This window comes from Cebus imitator, unplaced genomic scaffold, assembly GCF_001604975.1.
Source record: "Cebus imitator isolate Cc_AM_T3 unplaced genomic scaffold, Cebus_imitator-1.0 Scaffold20, whole genome shotgun sequence".
NCBI lineage: Eukaryota > Metazoa > Chordata > Mammalia > Primates > Cebidae > Cebus > Cebus imitator.
This window is the reverse complement of record NW_016107335.1, coordinates 5,302,428-5,320,837: the sequence shown is the minus strand read 5'-3', so window position 1 is coordinate 5,320,837 and position 18,410 is coordinate 5,302,428. Positions and strand designations below refer to the sequence as shown.

The window sequence follows — 18,410 nt, the reverse complement described above, 5'->3', positions numbered from 1 at the left end:
TTACTGGGCTCATCTCTCTCGACTTCCTACTGTTTTCTCTAAATAGGAAGCCTCCATACCTCTCCTCATTTAGACAACATCTTTTAGTTCATTGTATCTCATCTCACTTCAAGTACCACACCCTGTAGGAAGCCTTCTTTAAACTTCTTTGCTGCTTTAGCAACCTACACTTATTTAGCTCAAAGCATTAATCACACAGTTTTTTAAATAAATAGATTATTGTTTGTCTGTTTCACTGCACTTTCAAGCCCTTAGGGGCAGGAGATATTTTTTTATATTCTTATTTAGCAATGACTATCTGAAATCCTGGTACATTTAGTAATTTTCAGTGTGTATCCACTACCCTAATCAAACAATCATTGCTCTCCAGTTTTCCATTTCTTATTATTATTCTGTAAGATTACATTAGAATCATAAAAGAAGACATCTATTTTGCATGATATAAAATTGCTATGAGTATTTTTTCTTTGTTTTGACTTTAACGACCGATATCAGTTGGGAAACTCTTAGCCTCACCTTATCTCACATCTCCTGGGCTGGCACAAATCTCCTAGGTTTATGTGCCTAAAATCTCATTTTATGGGAGAAAGGAAAAGTGGGTATCTTGCAGCAAGAATGTAAGGGGAGGACAATGTCACTGAGTAAGCAAAACAGCGTTTGTGAATTTATCAGTACTTCTTCCCTCCCAGAAAAGGCTCAGTTAAGAGAAAAAAAAAAGTTGCAAGTCAGAAGACAACAGATGCTGGAGAGGATGTGGAGAAATAGGAATACTCTTACACAGTTGGTGGGAGTGTAAATTAGTTCAACCATTGTGGAAGACAGTGTGGCGATTCCTCAAGGACCTAGAAATAGAAATTCCATTTGACCCAGCAATCCCATTACTGGGTATATACCCAAAGTATTATAAATCATTCTATTATAAAGACACATGCACATGTATGTTTACTGCGGCACTATTCACAATAGCAAAGACTTGGAACCAACCCAAATGCCCATCAGTAATAGACGGGATAAAGAAAATGTGGCATATATACACCATGGAATACTATGCAGCCACAAAAAAGGATGAGTTCATGTCCTTTGCAGGGACATGAATGAAGCTGGAAACCATCATTCTCAGAAGACTAACACAGGAACAGAAAACCAAACACCACATGTTCTTACTCATAAATGGAAGTTGAACAATGAGAACACAGGGACACAGGGAGGGAAACATCACACACTGGGGCCTGTTGTGGGTGGGGGAGCTAGGGGAGGGAGAGCATTAGGACAAATACCTAATGTAGATGATGGGGTGATGGATGCAGCAAACCACCATGGCATGTGTATACCTATATAACAAGCCTGCATGTTCTGCACATGTACCCAAGAACTTAAAGCACAATATAAAAAAAATTACAGACATTTCTTTTTGTTTTCAAAAATTTCCCTAACCTCCATTACTGAGTTCCACCAGCAAGGCAGCAACTTCAGTTCATTTATTCCAGTGTCGTGTGATTTGCATAGTTTCATAACCTGTTAGCATCTGCTCATTGATAATTCTGAGCTTGTGTTTTCTTGCCGATTTTTTACTGCAGAGGTGGAGAAGTACTAAATGGCAATTTGTTTCTTTAATTTTCCAGTGCAAACAAAGTCAGGGAACAAAGAAAGATGCATGGTGACTGCAAAATATCATTATTATTTTATCAACAATAATAATACAATACTCCATGAGTACAACTTCTTAGTAATAAATGCACATAAAAGCAGGATAGCCAGGCAGTGCAAAAGACGAATTCCTGTAATGTTACATGAATTATTTTACATAGGGCCAAGTGTAGCCTACTGCTGCCTAATAGATAAATTGAAAATTTTGCAACTGTATATCTAACTCACCAGCTTTCGGACCGTGCAGTAGCTGTGCCAAACTGACTGATGTACATCTGGACTAATTATAAACATACGTAGAAGTTCTAATACACCTGCGTGAAGGTTTCAGGAGCTGGTACTTCAGTATATGATCTTAGGGGCTACTGTCAGCACCTTCTTGAGAAGGAAAATAAGATCTTACTGGGGATCTGAAAGTACAGTTAAAATGTACCTCTTTTGGAGTAATAAAACTGTATGGACTCATATTTGTCATAAAGCTAAACTGGAGAAAGGTGAAGTATACTTTCTGAAGAAGAAGCAGGCTAGAGCGTGCACAAGCGAATGTAATGCTGAAAGTGGAAAAAGGGTCAGAAAGCATGCAGGGAAGACACACATCTGTCTCTCCTTTCCTGCTAACTAAAATGTCGCCTCTACTTCAAACCCGCATCCAGGCCACAGCCACATTTGCATTAGCCATACCTGTGACTGTATTACCCCCAGAAATTCTTACTTTCAGTATTTTAATATCGCATGCACAGTAGCTGCAAACATCTTGAAATGATTACTCTCAGCGTGACTTTGAAATTGTGATCATTATTGTACTCACCACATTAATCACATAAATTATTATATCAAATATTTGTTGCTTTTAAAGTTTTACTTAAAAACTTCTATTTCTAGCACTACAATTTCAACATAATTTGTTTCCTTTGTCACCTCATGGCTTTTTGTTTTAGAATTTAAAAGCTTTATTTTGAGAGGTGTCTGTAAAGTATCGGACTGCAAAGAAGTCCGTATCTCATAGAAGATCAAGCTTTAAAGGTGGAAGAAGAAAGGCAAAGTCAGGATCCCATTAATAAAGTTCTCCAACTTCTCAGTTTCACTTCTAGCAAAAAAACAAAAGCATATGCTCCCTTATGAATACGCTAATGGACAATTTAAAAATCAATGTCAGGGTAATGATGGTAAGCACAGCTTCCAAACAGCGTCCCTTCTAGGTTGCCAGAAGGTGATCACGCAGACCCCAAAGCTTGAGGGGCAGCCAGGGGCCTGAACCCCTGTCCCAGAGAAATTCACCTTTTAAGTGGTAACAAAAGAACTCCATTTACAAAGTAGGGAGAATTATTTTGGTTGATATTATTAAAACTTGCAAACAAGCGCAAAAATTAAGTGAGCAGAAGAAGGATTAGAAAGCGAAACCTCCCTTTTACTACTCATTTCCCTTTACCTCTACCAAAAAAAAAATATATATATATATATATATATATATATATATGTATGAAGGTAAAGAGACTATCCCCTCCAATTACTTTAACTCATTTGGATAAACATTTTACTCTATGAATTTTGAGGGATTTGATTCTCTGATCTGGCCACACTCACTTGTAATCAAGCAAACATAAAATTGACCATTTTTATGTGCTAATTTTGTGCTTGACACCCTGTTGAATAAATGAAAGAATATTATTAAGTACATACTACATGCCAGATACTTTCCTATACCAAGGATTGGCAAACTTTTTTCTGTACAGGTCTAGAAAATAAATAGTTTTGATTTTGCAGGCCACATCACAGTCTCTGTTGTAATGAGGGCAGTACAAAAACAGCTCAGACAATACACACCCTGTGGGGCAACTGCATACTCATACAACTTTATTTGGAAAAGTGGGCATGGATCATATTTAGTCCATGGGCTGTAGTTTGCCAACGTCTGACCTAGATATTGCAGCAGTGGACAAAAGGTCAAAAAGTCCCTATTGTGTCCTTATTTTACATGCCAGGAGAGGAGGATGCACCATGAACAAAGTGAAGATGCTAGTCCTATGGGGTACTGTAAGGCAGTAAGTGCCCTGGTGAAGAATCCAGCAGGGACAAGGCGGGAGGGTCATGGGGGAGCTCGCAACCTTTGCTATGGTGACAGGAAGGGCACCTCCGCGAAGCCAATATTTTATAAAATCTTTGGCAGAAATGAGGGAGCAAGCCCTGGGCAAGAGTATTCGAGCAGCTTTGATCATTATAATGGCCATGCAGGATAAAAAATACGATTTCTCTCTGACAGGAGAAAATGGAGACTCATTTACTTGTCAAAATTCTAATGGCTAAGCTCATCCAGACCATGAAATCAGTAATTCTGGGAGCAGGCTAAAGGTCTTGCTATTTTTTTATTTTCTGAAGCTCTCGAGGTGATTTTAACATGCAGCCATGGTTGACAGTCTTCACTAGGCCATGCTGAATTTAAACTTAATTTATTTTTTTAAAAAAACAAACAAGTTAACACAAAATACTTTGATATGCAAAAATTAGGTTCACAGGGTCAGATATTCATTTTAAATTTTTATTATTTTAGATCTAGTCCTGAATCCAGATATCCTTTTCCTTCCTTCCTCCTTCCTTCCTTCCTTCCTTCCTTCCTTCCTTCCTTCCTTTCTCTCTCTCTGTCTCTCTCTCCCCCCCTCTGTCAGATATTCTATAGGTTCCGAGATTCTCCTTGTGCTGGTGAGATATTCTGAAAAGAAGACATGAAAGGACTTATTAGGGGAAATTAAGGTAGGATCTGAGGAAGGCTAGAGAGACCACAATACAGGAGGGTGAGAGAATCAGTGTAACCCTGAGGCAAAATGTGAATAAATATTTTTCCCCTTCCAAGTGAATATGAATTATTTCATCTTTGCTACCTAGAATGGGAAAACCACTTTTATCAAATCAATGGTTGCCTGCAATAAATATGAGGCCATATTTATCTGCTCCAGCAGCTATACCATATCTGTCTGCAAACATAGCTAGTATTTGTCTGTGCTCATCTGTAGGCTTCTTCCAGGATCTGCCCAGTTTTTGCAGGAGCCAAACTGTTGAGTTAAATGGAGACATGACGGGGATCACCCTTATTCTTATATTGGATCTTTAATGGTGGCACAAGTCTTTGCTGTCTCTGTCTCTCCCGGGATACAATACTGTTTTTTATTTACTGTTTTGGCAGAAGGGTGAGAGGGAATTTCAGAGGTTTCCACTTGGCCTTTCCCCAGGATGACAGCTTTTGTCCTTCATTGCAGAAACCCAACACGGGGGTTAACACAATTACTACAGATGTCAATTCCAGTTATGTACTTGGAAGTTGTGGAAATGACGTTTGAGTAGATTCATGGACCTAGCAGACCACCAAAAGGTGGACGTTAGCCAAGATTTCCGATTTGGCCTAACCCTCATAGCCCTCCGCGCCTCAAAGCTGGGCTGTGACAGGTCTTTGGATCTTTATCTGGTCAATCAATGTGAATTCAGGCCCTTTGTTCAGTAGTCTTTGAAATAGCTTGTTATTCTTTTTTCCTCGGTATGAAGAAGCCTAAGTACATGGCTGTAGATCCCTTTGAGGAAGATTGAGGGGATTTTCACAGCATATGCCATGGTGTGGTAGGGTCTTTCTTCCTAGAAGTTATGCCAGTGGATTCTGAATTTGAAAATTTGGCTGAGGTCTGGAGCTGAGTGGGAACTTGGACTTGTTAACAGAGTGGCTGTGCTTGACTTTCTAATACTCCATACTAAGTTTTTTCCCTAGTTATAGATGTTAAGCAGCATTCTTCATGGCTGCCTATTCATTTACCTGCTACAGACTCTCTATTAACCATCCCTGCAAGTCCCTGTGGGTCATGTCCTCTTGATCACACCTCTGACCTTTCTGGTCATTGAAACCTCCTGGCATCTAGTGGTGAAGCCCCAGAACCTGGCATCTCCAAGCATGGAGCTCTATCATCCTCATGGATGTTGCTGAGTGGACTCCTTTGACGGCCTCTCTAACTACCAGGAGAGCTACCACCAAACTTATTATTGACCCCTCTCCCAGCACATTCTTGATGGTCTTGGTGAAGAGTGAGCTTTCTGGTCCTTCTCATAGAATATGACCTTCTCTTGGGTCTTTTTGTCTGACATAACATACACCTCTACAATCTCTACTTCCTTCAGTTTATCCTCTGGCTTCTGAAAGGGTAATCTGGGCATTTCCACTTTGCTGAGTATTCGGTATTGCTTTCTTCAAGTTTCTAAGAGCTGCTCCAGGAGCATGTTTGCACCATTTCCTACAGTCATTGCTAGAGTATTAATCCTTTATACTGAGAAAGTGCTCTTAAGTCATTATATTTTTGTTTATCCAGTCTTACATTCTGGCCTTGATCTAAAGTCCTCAAAATCTAATCCCAGGAGTGCTTCTCTGGTTCATGCTCATACATATGAGCTAATTCATTCAGCTCTTTGGGTGTATCGAGTCCTTCCTCCCTTATCAGGGCTAGCATGTTTCCAGCTGGGTTATATTAGCATTTCCTTCTTGGTATTGGCCTGGTAGGAAAGGAGAGATGTCTGTCCAGACATATGTCCTTGTACCATGTTCCCTGGTCTCAGTCCTTTTCTCACTCAGGCAGTGACCTCAGCCATGCATTCATATGTCCCTGGAGCTCCGCAGCTTTAAAAATTAGGTCTTCCTAATTGTCTGAGCTATGCCATTCCCCTCCACTGGAGGAGACAAGAGCCTCCTTGTAAACTAGAGCAGAGGCTCTCTTGCTTCCAGTCTTACCCATTAACTACTCAACAGCCCCCAGTCTCTCTTTATCCTTTGGCAAGATCTTTTTTTAATGCTATAATTTTTCCTCAAAGTCCTGCTTTAGCTACCTCATAATTTTGATGTTACATATTCATTTTGTTTTAGTAAAAAATATGTTTTAATTTTTCTGAGTCTTCCCAGTTTTCCCCATAAGAAAGTAGAATTGCTTTAATTTCCAAATATTTGAGGACAATCATATCATTTTTACTTATTTATTTGCAGTTAATTTCATTGCAACTCAAGAAAATACTCTGCGTGATTTGAGTTTATTAAGGTTTCTAATACATTAGATATAATTATTCTTATTAAATGAACCATATTCACTTGAGAAGAGTGTGTATTCTACTGTTTTGGGGTGGAATGTTCTCTACATGTCACTTAAGCCAACTTCTTTAGTTTTTATTTTACTCCCACATCACGTGTGTGTGTGTGTGTGTGTGTGTGTGTGTGTGTGTGTGTGAGTTTTTTTTTTTTTTTTTACAACTTTTACTTTAGGTTCAGGGGTACATGCACAGGTTTGTTACATGTGTAAATTATGTGTGACTAGGGTTTGGTGTACAAATGATTTTGTCACGCAGGCAGTTAGCATAGTAGCCAATAGGTAGTTTTTGAACCTTCACCCTACTCCCACCCTACCACCTCAAGTAGGCTTCTGTGTCTATTGTTCCTATCTTTGTGTTCACGTGTTCTCATTGTTTCACTCCCACTAATAAGTGAAAAAATGTGGTATTTGGTTTTCTGTTCCTGTGTTAATATCTCACATCAGTTAGAATGGCTATTATTAAAAAGTCAAAAAACAACAGATGCTGGCAAGTTTACAGAGAAAGGGAATGCTTATATACTGTTGATGGGAATGTAAATTAGTTCAGCCACTGTGGAAAGCAGTTTGGAAATTTCTTAAAGAACTTAAAACAGAAGTACCATTCAACCCAGCAATCCCATTACTAGGTATATACCCAAAGGAATATAAATTGTTCTACCAGAAAGACACATATGCCTATATGTTAATAGCAGCACTATTCACAATAGTAAAGATATGGACTCAACCTCGAGGTTCATCAGTGGAAGACTGGATAAAGAAAATGTGGTACATACGCTCCATAGAATACTACACAGCCATAAAAAATGAAATCATGTCCTTTTCAGCCACATGCATGCAGCTTCTGCAGGGTCTTAATACAACTTGGCCATAACCAGTTGACTCTTATGTCTCTCTACGTTGCTTCCCTGTTGTGTATTTCTCTAGATGTAGGAACGCAGAAACACATGATAGTTTTTACTTGGAGAAACCGTTTAGATTTCTATTTCAAAGCATGTGTTCGTTTTTGAGTGAGTTCCTAAAAATATTCTTTTCCTAGTCAAATAAAATTTGTAATAGCCCAAGAGGTACAAGCTTTAGAGAACCTGCAATATTGCTTAATCAATAAGTAAACTGCAGATATACACACTCATGCACACATACACACCCTTGGTAAGAAAGGATGGAGCTGTGTCTTGGGGTAAATTATACTATAAGATGAAAATACTTATCTCTTGCAGTTGGCAAATGATCATTCCAAAGACATGCCACTGCAAATGGTTTCTCTTGCTAGTTACTGAACCGCATATGTAGAGCCATCTTTTCATTGTCATTTTTCAAGGGGCACTGGGCTCCCTGGGCAACCTGCTCCCTTGCAGTGAGCTTGACTCTCTACTCTGGAAGGGAGTGGGTAGGTGACCCAAGGCTGAGAGTCTATATGCAGCTGACTAGGTAAGTGTATTGAGTGCAGGTATACGCAACAATCTACACAGAAGACCCCTAAGGTCTAGATTTCAGGAAGACATATGGGAATATATTAGGGTTCAAGTAAAACCCCTATCTACTCAGTCTAAAGAAATGGTATCGTTCAGATATGACTGGGCATCTGCCTGGTCTGTTAATAGGCTGATGCATTTATGCTCTTCATAAGCCTAAAGAAAAACTCAAAAGCAAAAACAAGAAAAAAGTCCCCTATAAAACTTTTGGCTGATTTCCAATTGTCCTAAGAAGCATCTTTATCCCAGCAAGAAGCATTTTCTTCCATTAAACATGCAATCTATAGAGAATTAGGACATGTTCTTAAGTTATGACTTTTGGAGCATTTTAATTTCTTTTTTCTACTTCAAAATTTTCCTAGAAAATAATGAAGTAAAACCTCGGAACTCAGACACCACAGGCTCTATAATTATGAGATTTTTGTGGAGAATCCTGGGGGCAATTTGGTTTAATGAGTATTTATTTAAATGTCACAAAAGCCAACTCACCAAAGTTGTAGGGCCACTTTCAAACTTGATGCTATATTCAAGGGAGGCAGGAAATGTAGCAGAGTATGCCTATGTCCTCTGGAAGCTAGTTTTGCTACCAAAAGGCCAAGGGCTTGGTCTAGGTCCTATTGCTTGCTGTATAGAGAACTAGTCATTGAGATAACGTGTACTGCCACAGTAGAAGGCTTTAATTGGGTGCTGTAGGTGAGGAGATGCCAAATCCATCTGCCTGAGCAACTGAAATTATGGGTTTGTGTAGCAAGGAAGAAGTGTAACCAAGTGTGAGAAAATGGAATTAGAGAACGATAAGGAAGAGGAGTTGGTCAACAGGAAGCAGGTGGTCATTTAGGCAATCACTACACATTATGAGTTTGGTGTCTCATTGTCCAAATGGCATAATCTGGTAAGTTTCAGCTCCTTGATACTATCTGAGAGGTCCGATCATTGATTTTCTAAGAAAGGAGCTCTGATAATACAAATGTAACATTTTTAAGTTTTAAGACTGGGAAGGTCAATTTTTATGTTTAAAATTCACAATAAACATCAGTTCTATGACACAATCTGGAGGCTTTCACTTTAGCTCAAAAAAACCACACACATTATGATAAGCATATTATACTTGATTATGAAATTTATTGCCATGTGTCTATCTTATTATAACATAGGATCAGGGTTCCAGTGTTAAAATGGACTGAAGTCATCATTCCAAACACCCCACTGGTTCTCCAAACCATGCCCAAGCACATCGCTTTCATCAGTATGGGGTATTTCTAAAGTGGGGTCAATAATTTTTCTCTCTCTAGCACTTAACACTCAACGTATCTTCTCAGATTTGCAGGTGGGTACTGGAAGGAACAGCTCTTCATCAGAAAACACTAGTTACCCTTGGCTTAGCTGTAACATGTTGGAGTGCAGAACATTAGGGAATAGTCAAAGATGTGTTGAAATTAATTCTTAAGTTTTCAAGCTCAGACTGCTATGTACCCTACTGACTGAGTCTATAAACAAAGTTACCGGCGAAAATGCTGGGAAAGAAAAACTGTACTTAGCAACCCTGCAACAGGGTACATCATACTGTAACTTCCATCTGGCAGATGTATGCTTCGTTACATTTGCAGAGTAAGAGGGGATCTCAACGCATATTGTTTCAATTGTTATTCATCACCAATACCTATGGGCAGCTTGCCACTAAAAAGGATCAACATGTAATTTAGAAAAATAGCATAAGCTGTAAGTAAAAATTGTACTATTTATTACTACCCCAAGTTATTAGTTTGTACTCCTGGTTATTATGATTGGTATTTGGTAGTTTCAAGCTACTTGGAAATAAGAACACCCTCTGAGAGCTAAACAATAAAATCAGTCCTCAAAAAACCAAAGACACATGATGCAATGTCACCAGGGAGAAACAAGGGATTTCAGGTTACAGCAAGACTTTACTACAACCAGATTAAAGGTATTAATTTAGTTAAGGAAGTCACAATGCTAGAGCTGTGCATTGGATCACAGAAAAAAAATTGAAATTAAGTGAAAACAAAAAACCAAAACAGCTTCAGTGGATATCAGGGGATTTGAAGGCCAGTTGTACTTGATACTGGAAATCTTTGCAGACTTAGGCAACTTGAAATTAAATTTTAGGGTATAAAGGGGTGTAGGATAATTTGCTCTGTCTCTGAAAAATGGCAGCCTTTGTATATTTCAGAACGAGTCACAGGACATTATCCATGCATGACTTTATCTTCCTCTGTAGACTCCAAGGGTCCTGTTGGGCTCGCTCTGCCACTGTCTACACAGCATGGCCAGTGTCACACCCACCATCCTCTGCTGGTCTTCAAGGACATGTGATTCAGCAGTGTGACATCCTGTAAGCAGCCAGCAGACGTAAAAGCCCAGCCGTGGGGCAGCTCTCTCATCCCCTACCTGCAGAAAAGAGTCAAGAAGGGCTCACGCTGCAGACTCTGCAGAGTTGTCCTCTTTCTCAGGTTTGCTCTTATATAAATATCGCCCACAACTGAGACAGCTGCTGGGCCCAGATATCACACAATGTGTCATATTAATAAAAACAGTAAACATACAGCCATTATTATACCTTAACGCCATTGAAAAGCAATTTTATTTGAGGACACATCCTAATCCCCGTATGTTATTTTTAAGACCATTAGATGGTCAGAGAAGCTTTAATAGAAAGGTATTTCAAATCAAATATTAGTTCTAAAGATACCAGATATTGTTTTATGCAAAGCTTTTAAATCACAATAAAATAGTTATGAAACAGCAATAACTTAGCAGTCTTTTCCCATTAACTTCAAATTGTATCACATTACTCTAAAATATTTCATACAATATAAATCTTTCTCTTTATTTACTTTCCATAATGTTTATGGTGTGCCTAGTATCATGTATTCTTCCTGAAATAAACTGCCCTTTCTCCGACCTGCCCTGGTGCTGACCACTTTCAGCCCCTGCATCTTCCAAGTGGCCCCTTCATGTGACCACTTCAGTCTTTAGAGTAGGGGCAGACCAGTAAGCTTCTGTAGCCTTATGTTACAATATGATATTCCTTATATTTTTGTTTGTAATGTATGCTGCATTAAGTTGCACATTTGGGAGCCAGGGTAATGAATGCTTTAGATGTCCATGTTCTCCAAAGAATTTAAGGAAATGCTGATGAAAGCAGGAACTTCAGAAATATATGTTGATTAAATCACCCAGAAGAATTTTGGAGAATTAGTGTATGTATTTTCTTTCATTGCCAACATGTACACACACACACACACACACACACACGGATAAAAATTTTAAGTCAAATCAAAATGTTGAATTTAAAGGTGCTTAAAAAGAGGTGGTGTTGATTCTCATTATTCATGGTAGTTGTGTTCTATGAAGTTGCTGGGAGCATAGCAAACACTGGACTGTGGTTTCTATGGAAAACACAGGGTTCGGTTTCTTAAAGCCTATGTTTGTAAAAATTACAACCTTGTTTTATGTTTATTTCTGTTTTTAAAAATTAATATATATTGTTGATTCAAGTGAGAATTGCTTCTCATTTATATGGAGAAAAGTCAGAAAAAGGATAAACAAAAACCTAATGGCTTTTATATTTTAGCAATATTGCGTATACACAGTAATTTCTCTGTATGGAAGAAATTATTCCTCTAAACTAGTGCTGATAAAACGATTCATTTGGAATTGGTACAATACTAAATCTAATTTAGCTTATATTTAAGAAAATGTACATTCTATTATCAATACATTCCCTATACTTATTTTCCTTATTATTATAAAACTTGTGTGACACAAACTGTCATCAATCTTTAGGTTTTTAGGCTTTTAATATATAATATAGTATTGAATTCCTTGTGATGTAGAGAAAATCTATAACAACCAGGTTTTAAAATGGTTGAATATTGTTATAATTCTATAAATAGGTAAAAAGCATTTTTATTAAATTAAAAAAAATTTTATTCTTTTAAATTTATCACAAAATTATCTTGCCTTCATTTTTTCCTAAAATAAGAGAAAAACACAGTTAATTTTAATTTTAAAGGCTTCATAAGCTTTCATAAGAATAACTTATGAAAAATAACAAGCAATAAAGAAATTAGAAATGAAATGGAAAGTGCTTTAGTGTTGATCACAAGTGAGATAATGAGAATTAAATTTGGCAGGAGAGCTAAGGACAATAAATGACCACTGAATTAGAAACGAGAAGATTTCCACTGCTGCCCTAGATCTGACGCTGATCTGGTCATGGTGGACAGGTCACACATGTCACTGTCCATTCGGTAAATAAATATCAAGCGCCAGATGCTATAGGGAGAATTGAGGTACACCAGCCAAAAATAGAGAAGCCCTTCCTCTTGTTTGCTGATGTTACAGATATTCTGTTCAGATTTACATTTTTGTAAATGTAAATGAGTAAAGTTGACGCTTGCTCCCTGGGTAACTGCATCCAATCTCATCATTTTAAGCGCTCTCCACATAGTAACTTTTTATCCCCAAGTCTGTAGCTCTCCCTTGAAGTCTAGATTTATATATCCAACTGCTTGGATGCTTAATTGGAGTCTCAGTAACCAGAGCTCTGATCTTCCACCCGTCTGCCCTCCGGCAGTCTTCTTCACCTCACTTAGCGGTCACTGAGGCCACGCTCCTGGGAGCCATCCTAAAGTCCCCTCTTGTCCACCACTAAGATTTCCTTTGGCTCTGTGTTAAAACTACCATTACCAGAACCCACTGGTTTCTCCCCTCCACCCACCATAACCTTGCCTAGATTCCTGAAATAACCTCCTCACTCATCATAATGCACCTGCCCTTAACCCTTACACTTAAATCTCAACAAAGCAGCTAGGATGATATTTTAAAAATTCAAGTCAGAATGTGTCACTCCTTGCTTGTTAATTCTAATAACTAAATGCCTACTTTTAGAAAAACATCCATAACTTTACAATGGCCTCAACGTAACTAACATCCCGACCTAATCTACCCTGCTTCCTCTGGGAGGGAATCTCGGGCCGCAATTCATCTGCTCTAGGCAGCCCCGCAGCTCCCTGGCCCCACTGCTGCAACACGCACAGCCACTGTGAGTTCAATGTCGATGGATCCACAGTGCACACCTAACCCATCCCAATCCCCTGGAAGTGATGGCTTAAACCCATCCCAGTCCACAGAAGCGACACCTTATCACGTCGAGTAAAGCAGAGGCTCACCCTTCCTTTAGGTGTCTTTACCCTTCCCACCCTTTAAGCATCTCAGGTATTTCTTCTACACACATTGGGCATCCCATCAGATGGCATAGTAGCTTTTGCGTCAAACATGAAATAATCACTTTTAAAAACTCCTGAGGTGTGGCTGGGTGCGATGGCTCATGTCTGTAATCCCAGAACTTTGGGAGGGCAAGGTGGGCAGATCACTGGAGTTCAGGAGTCCAAGACCAGCCTGGCCAACATGGTGAAACCCTGTCTCTACTAAAAATACAGAAAATTATCTGGGTATGGTGTTGGGCACCTATAATCCCAGCTACTCAGGAAACTGAGGAAGAAGAATAGCTTGAACCCAGGAGGAGGAGGTTGCAGTGAGCTGAGATTGCACCACTGCACTCCAGCCTGGGAGACAGAGCAAGACTCCATCTCAAAAAAATAAATAAATAAAAAATAAAACCAATAAAATAAGAAATAAAATAAAATACTTCCTTTAGCCATTCTGTAAGGGTAGATTTGTTATACAACAAATTTCTCTTCTTTTCTTTTGTCTAGCAAACATCTTTATTTTTTCATTCTTGAAGGATAATTTCTGTGGAAACAGAATTTGCAGGTGACTCTTCTTTTCTTTCAGCACTTGAAAAAGCACTTCATTCATTTCGGGTCTCCATGGTTTGAGATGAGAAATCTGCCACCATTTGAATTGGTGTTCTCCAGTAGGCAATGTTTCATTTCTCTCTGGCTGCTTTCAACATTTTTCTGTTTTATCTTAGACTCCAAGGATACAAATGTGAGCTCTCAAATGTAGCTCTCTTTTTCTCAATTGACTCTTCACGGGACCCTGCTGTCCTGTGTGCGTTGTCTCGGTTTTTCAGATGGAATAAATTCTACTAAGCTATCCTAGAGGTCATGGGTTCCATCCCCTGCACCTCCATTTCATTGAGATGACATATTGAGCCAATGCAGAGCCTTTTGTTTCAGGTATTCTTATAATTTTCATTTTTAATTGTAGGTTTTACTTTTTGCTGAAATTTTCTGTTTTTTTTTTTCATTTGTTTCAAGAGAAAACATAATTGCTTATTGAAGCATTTTATGACAAATGTTCTAAAATTCTTTTCAGATAATTGTTAACACTTGAGTCATCTTCATTTTGGAGTCTCAATTGACTCTTCATTCATTTGTGATTTTTCTGGTTCTTGCTATGATGAGTGATTTTTTTGTTGTTGTATTATGGACATTTTGATGTTATAAGATTGTGAATCCTATTTACTCTTTTTTAATAGGCGGCTTCTCTGTTGAGATGTAGCACCAGGGCTGTGTATATGTTCAGTCTCCTCTGGACCCAGGGGCAGGACCGGAGGGAAGAGGGAGCAGAACATGGACCACTTTACCTTGCATTGCCTTATTCTGTCTCATCCATCGCAGAAAGTGGAGACCCAGCTCACACTACATCCTGCTGACACCACAGAGAGACTGGAGCCCACAGCCTGCTTCCCTGGGACAGGAGCTAGGGTGGAAAATCAGCCTCCAGCTTGGCCCTGCTGAAAGCCTGGCCGGGGCAGGTTCTATTGTTGTTTGGCTGGAATAGAGCAGGTATTGCCAACAGCACCTTCTACTGTTGGGCTGTCTTTACCCCAGGTCCTGAGTTGGGGTAATTTATAAAGAAACCAGGTTTCATTGGCTCACAGTTCCACAAGCTGTACAAGCATGGCACTCAGCTTGTGGGGAGGCCTCAGGTGAAGTGGGAGCAGGCACTTCACATGGCAAAAGCAAGAGCAAGAGTGGGAGGCAGGTGCCACACGCCTCCACATGACCAGATCTCTTGCGAACTCAGAGCTCACTCGTCACCAACGGGATGGCCCACTCCATCCATGAGGCATCTACTCCCGTGTTCCAAACACCCCCACTAGGCCCCACCTCCAGAGTGGGGATTACAATTCAGCATGAGATTTGAGTAGGGGCATATCCAAACTACGTTAACCTTAAATTATGAAGATGGTAAACTGTTTTCTTTCCTTTCCTGTTTTATGTCTGTTTTTCAGACTCCCAAGGCCAGCAATGTTCTCTTCCCCTCTCTTTTCTTTGTATAAAAATTCATTCTCAAGAAAAACTCTCATATCAATTGTTTAAAGCCCTCTCCCTGCAAAACAAGTGGCAAAGCTCTCCAGAGAACCACAAACTATTGCATCCTTAGTACATGGGGCAGCAGCAAGCCCTGGTGAAGCTGTGCATGTTCTTAGAGAAAGTATTAATAACATACCAGTGCTTACACCTGGGTGAATAATTTCATCAAATCTCCTAACTCTCACTAGTACAAACTTCACCTGGAGAGAGAGAGGGAAAGTTGTACAGGAAAAAAATGGGTGTTGAGGTCATTGTTTGCTTGTTTGTTTTTCTCAGGAGTGGAAGGAGATTAACCAGGGTGGCAATAAAGCAAAATTCTTCCTGTTTTAAAATTTAATGATAATCCTATTAGGTTATTAAGAATGCCAAAGTGGAAAAGCAAAAATTGTTTGGTGTTTCATTTTATTAATATGCTTTAATTTAACCATTCACAATTTCTAGGGAACATTAATTTTACTGCAATCCCAGGTAAACATAGGATAATTTAACAATGATTATTGGTGTTGTATTCATCTACTTGTCTTTAAAATCCACACGTGTTTTTCTAAAAGATGACATCCTTTAAAAATATTGTGTTCAGTGAATTTTCAATATTATTTTAAATATGATCATGGACAGTTGTTACTGGAAATGACAGTTCACCATTACAAATCAATGTGGATGGCTACAAATTCCCTGCGTCACACAAAAATAGACGGGGTAGCTCTGACAGCGTGCATCCTTATGCCCTGTTCTATTAATAATGCTCTGCGTCCCATCAGGGTCTGCAGCAGTATCATCACTCATAGAGGCAGCTCTGCCTTTGGCTTTCCTTGGTCCTCCATGGCTGGGAGCATCATTTAACAGGGTGTTGCAGAATTCACTGGGTGGTTAGTCTTAGAAAACCCAAGGCAGAAATACTCAGCCAACTATCTTCCAAGTGCTTGCTCTTCAACTTTCACAACATAAGAAAACGGCGTTAATCCTTACCCTATACTAATATAATGTGTTTATGTGTATTTAAAATTTTTTATAATAAAAAGTTTAAAAAATTAAAAAAAAAAAAAGAAAATGGTGTTGAAGCTGAATCTGCAAGTACAAATGGAGAGTGAAATTGGTTCTATAGAATCCAAATGACACAGTCCTCCCTCCTGCTAAGAATCACTGGCTATTGAACCAATTCCTGCCTGTTAACCATGAGGTGAAGTCCAAGATCCAGTCAAGCATTCAAAGATCCAGCGTGATTTTTCTCTGCATAACTGTTTTACTAGAGGAAGACTGACTTGACTGGTTTACCAAGACAGGCTGTGAGAATCCTTCCTGCTTACCTTTACTGATTCGATGTGGACATTTGAAATAAACGATTCTTCTTACATCTTGAAATCCTACTCAATCCTCAAAGCGAAATCCAAGTGACTTTCCTCTGTGGGGTCTTCACTGAGCCCCCCAGCATGTATTCCTCTTGCTTGTGTAGATAGCTCTGAAGGCCTGTGTTGCAAACATGGCAGTAAACACACTGGCTAATGTAGAGCAAAAAGTGGCATTATCAAGCTGAAAAAGCCTGGGCCAAAATGAAAGATCCTTATTGTGGGAGCTGTTGCTCACACTCACCAATAACTGCTTGTTTCCTTCTTGGGAACACAGAAATTATAGTTCCCAACTTTCCTGCAGTTGGATAGAGCCATGTGAGTAATTCCAGCCAGGGGAATCTGACTAGAGATGAAAATCCCCTCCATGCTGGAGCAAAATCCTCTGAGTGGCCCTCTGGCCTTCTGTTCTCCAGCTGCACTAATCTGGAAGCCACACACTGAGATGATAGAGCAGCAAAGTGGAGACAGGCCATGTCTCTGAGTCACCATGTGACCCACAAGAGATTTTGAGTCAATTAAAATACAAATCTTTGTCATCATAAACCACAGATATTTCAGCAATGATTTGCAATCATGGCATAAGTTAACCTATCATGGCTAATGCTCCTAGGTTCTTGATCTGCATCCACCACTCACTAGGTAGCTTGGGGAAATTATCTCCCATGCAACCTCTGGCTGCTAATGAATTCCTTTTATAAGTAAGAGAATGAGTGGGAACTCAAACCTGTACAGAGGAAATCTGAATGAAGTGGGAAGGGTGAGATGCAGAGTGAGTGGAGATTTCACTCACTGATGAAAGAGGGCAGTTGCTACTCAGTTATCACTGAGAACATGATCTCATTCTTTTTATGGTTGCATAGCCTCCCAGGTTCATGTGATTCTCATGCCTCAGCCTCCTGCATGGCTGGGATCACAAGCATGTGCCATCATGCCCCAGCTAATTTTTTATTTTTTGTGGAGACAGGATTTTGCCATGTTGGCTAGGTTGGTCTCAAACTTTTGGCTTCAAGTTATCTGCCCACCTTGGCCTCCCAAAGTGCTGTGATTACAGGTCTGAGTGGAGTGATCACCACACCTGGCCCATAGGTGATTATTTTTATGATTTCAAGATGGAACCTTTATTTGGACATATTCTAGGAAATATACATTGATGCTTTGGTGCATATCTTTTGAATATTGGGAAGTTCTATTCTGTGATATATCTCATGCTCTTTCTTACTTTCCCCTAGGCTAGGAGTCAGCAAATTATGGCCCACTGACTAATTTCAGCCCACCACCTGTTTTCTTACAGACTATGTAAAACTGGTATTTACTTTTTTTTAACTTTTAGTTTCAGGAGTACACATACAGGTTTTTTATTTGGGTAAATTGCATGTCACAGGGGGTTAGTGTACAGATTCCATTACATCCTCGTGTGTTATCACATCCCGTCTTTCATCACAAACTGCCTATCTGGTAATAAGCATAGTACCACATGGGTAGTTTTTCCATCCTCCGCCTCCTCCCACCCTCCACCCTCAAGTA

At 39.4% G+C, this 18,410-nt stretch overlaps 1 long non-coding RNA gene across 1 annotated transcript; it reads left to right on the top strand.

Moving 5' to 3' along the window:
- Positions 1–1,456: 1,456 nt before the first annotated feature.
- LOC108297187 lies at positions 1,457–13,866 on the top strand. Its single transcript, XR_001822130.1, has 3 exons — positions 1,457–1,916; positions 9,555–9,558; positions 13,830–13,866. It is a non-coding gene; the product is annotated as an uncharacterized LOC108297187 (long non-coding RNA).
- The last annotated feature ends 4,544 nt before the right edge of the window (positions 13,867–18,410 follow it).